Source organism: Copadichromis virginalis, linkage group LG2, assembly GCF_057382275.1.
Source record: "Copadichromis virginalis isolate Kocher_CV1m ecotype Utaka linkage group LG2, C_Virginalis_male_GT1.1, whole genome shotgun sequence".
Lineage (NCBI taxonomy): Eukaryota > Metazoa > Chordata > Actinopteri > Cichliformes > Cichlidae > Copadichromis > Copadichromis virginalis.
This window is the reverse complement of record NC_140619.1, coordinates 497,312-500,196: the sequence shown is the minus strand read 5'-3', so window position 1 is coordinate 500,196 and position 2,885 is coordinate 497,312.

Below are 2,885 nucleotides of genomic sequence, written 5' to 3'. Positions count from 1 at the left end.
ATTTGGTTGTAATTTTTGACTAAAATGTCACTTAGTTAAAGTCATATTTCAGTTCTAAAGTCTTTTAGTTTGAGTCCAGTTTTAGTCGACTAAATATCATCAGACTAGCTGACCTCGAATGCAGAACGTGTCCGTGTGTTTACGCTCGTCTTTCTTCCAAGAGTCGACGATGTGTCGGAGCATGGCAGCTCCCCCCTCCCATCCAGTTTGTCAGTGGCAAATTAAACTGTGCACATCTGACTTTGCTGAGACAGACTTCTGAGTGGATCACTTCCAAACTCGTCCCGCCTCTCTATAAACTTAATTCATTCTGATTGGATCTCGTCTCTCCAGAACATTTTCATGTCATTTTCACTTGTCAATAAAGGGGTCAATACATGTCATCAGAGTTTTTGTCCTTGTGCATTTGGTTTTATTGAGTTATCGTCTTTTTTTGGGATGAAAACTGTGATGAAAAACGTTTTGTCATTAACACTGATTACACACATATCTCTACTTTCTTATTAGGCTTGTTAGATTGAATGCATTTGACACATCACTGCATCACTCTATCAGTGCTGTGGGAAGAAACTGCTGTAGAAGGAAAATACTGTATTGATCCTTTGCAAAGTTTCTGTCCGGACATCTAAGAAAATCAGTTTGATGTTTACACCCACTTTATTTTTCGACACCACAGTGCTAAACAGGCAAAAAACACAGAATTATGATTGCGATGAGCTGAAAACAAAACATTGCAAACGAATTAAAAGGTTCACTAAAAATGTTGTTTTATTCTAATATCACTAACAGCTGAATGTGGTGAGGACATTTCTGCACTGGCACTCAGTGAACTCCTATGAGTTGCCCATTCTTTTACAAATGTTTGTAGAAGCGGACTGCATGCCTGGGTATGGATGGAAATTAGTAATAATTTAGCAATTTTGATTCCATTATCAATATCACTTATTGGTTTGATTCCTTATCAACTGTCATTGTGTTTTCACAGGCTCCATTTGAAGAGTCCACCATCTCTAAGGCTACGTCCACACGTACACGGGTATTTTTGAAAACGCAGATTTTTCTGCACCTTTCATCCACATGTAAACAGTGTTTTCGGTCACTGAAAACGGAGATTTTTAAAAACTCTGGCCAGGGTGGATATTTTTGAAAACTCCATTTTTGCATTTAGGGGTGGACGAGAAAAACGGAGAAAACGCAGAAAACGCAGCGTCAAAGGCGTGCGCCTTTTTTGACGTCACACTGTGCGCCACGTTATTGTTTCGGGGAAATGAATCTCTACAATACTGTTACTTGTACTCTCTGCAGTGTTTAAATGCTTACATATACACACAGTTATTGTCCCTCCACACATACGACTCGGTTCTGCTTCTATGCCCCATCCTTGTTTACGATTTCCCACCGAGGCTTCTAGACTTCTGATTGGCCAACATTTCTGCACGGTTAGGAATATATCGCCACCTGCTGCTTTGGCATGTTCCTAGCAGCGTTTTCCTTCATTTCTGCATTTACGTGTGGACAGGATTATTATTATTTTTTATTATTATTTATTTATTTTTTTTTTTTTTTAAACGAAAATGGAAAATCTCCGTTTTCAAAATACCCGTGTACGTGTGGACGTAGCCTTAGAGATGGTGGACTCTTAAAATGGAGCCTGTGAAAACACAATAGAAAAAAAAAAAGAATGTAGCTTAAGTCCAATTTACATTCAGGCAAATAATTGCATGCTGTGGGTCGAATGTTCATGCATGTTTGTTGATTACTTAATTACTCCCAAGACGAAGTAGTGCGATTGTCACGGTTCTGGGTCCGTTGGACCCAGTATTTTGAGTTTATTATGTTTTGGTTTAAGTTTGCATCAGGGATTGTTTTCTTGTTCTCTTGTTGTGTTAATGATGATGTTTATTATTGGAGTTCCATGTTTCTGTTTATTTGGGTTTAAGATGTGGGTTTAGTTTCATGTGTCATTTTCTGTCTCTCTATGTCAAGCCGGCGTCTTAGTGTGATGTTTTATTGTGAAGGTCTGCGTCTCATGTGAGTGTGTTCAGTTTTACCTCTGTCTCGTCTTGTTGATTATTCCCAGCTGTGTCCACCACCTGTGTGTAATTCCCGTGTTTCTCTGTGTGTATTTAAGTCGTGTCCGCCGTCATTGTAGTTGCTGGTCCGTCTTTGTATCTACCATGTCTCACCCGTGTGTTCTCCCTGCTGTCATCGTCATTCTCCTCTGCTCGTTCTCATTCAGGTTTGTGCTTTGTAGGTTAGTTGTTTTCCAGTCTAGTTTAGTTCGTGCTCCGTTTGCTGTTTGTCCATATTTATTTCGTGCTCAATAAACCACCTTCACACCCTCACGCCTGCCTGCGCTTGGATCCTCCCTCATTTATTATTTTCACACGGCTTATCCCACTCGCCGTGACAGTACGGACCAGCCAGATATGGATCCAGCGGCAGTCACCCCACCCAGGGAGCTTCAGGAGGCCGTTATCCGCTCCGCTTCTAAATTGGTTTACCAGCTGTTAGAGCATGAGGGAGGGGCGCCTCTTCACTCCGTGGAAGCCAATCTACAACACCTCATCACCTGTTATCCCTGGCTACTGGATTCTTTGCATCCGCTCGTGCAGGATTATGTTCTCCACGAACTTCACCTCCACCCTCCAGCTGCTACCGCTTTCCAACCCGGCCCGCCGGAGGTTTTGCCCGGCCCGCCGGAGGTTTTGCCCGGCCCGCCGGAGGTTTTGCCCGGCCCGCCGGAGGTTTTGCCCGGCCCGGGGGAAGCGACGATCGCACCGTCAGCGCGTCGCCCCACAGCCAGAGATTAGGACTTCGGAACTGCCGGCTGTGGTGAGTGGAAAAGACACTCCGTCTGTTTCTCCAGCTCGTATGACTGTTTA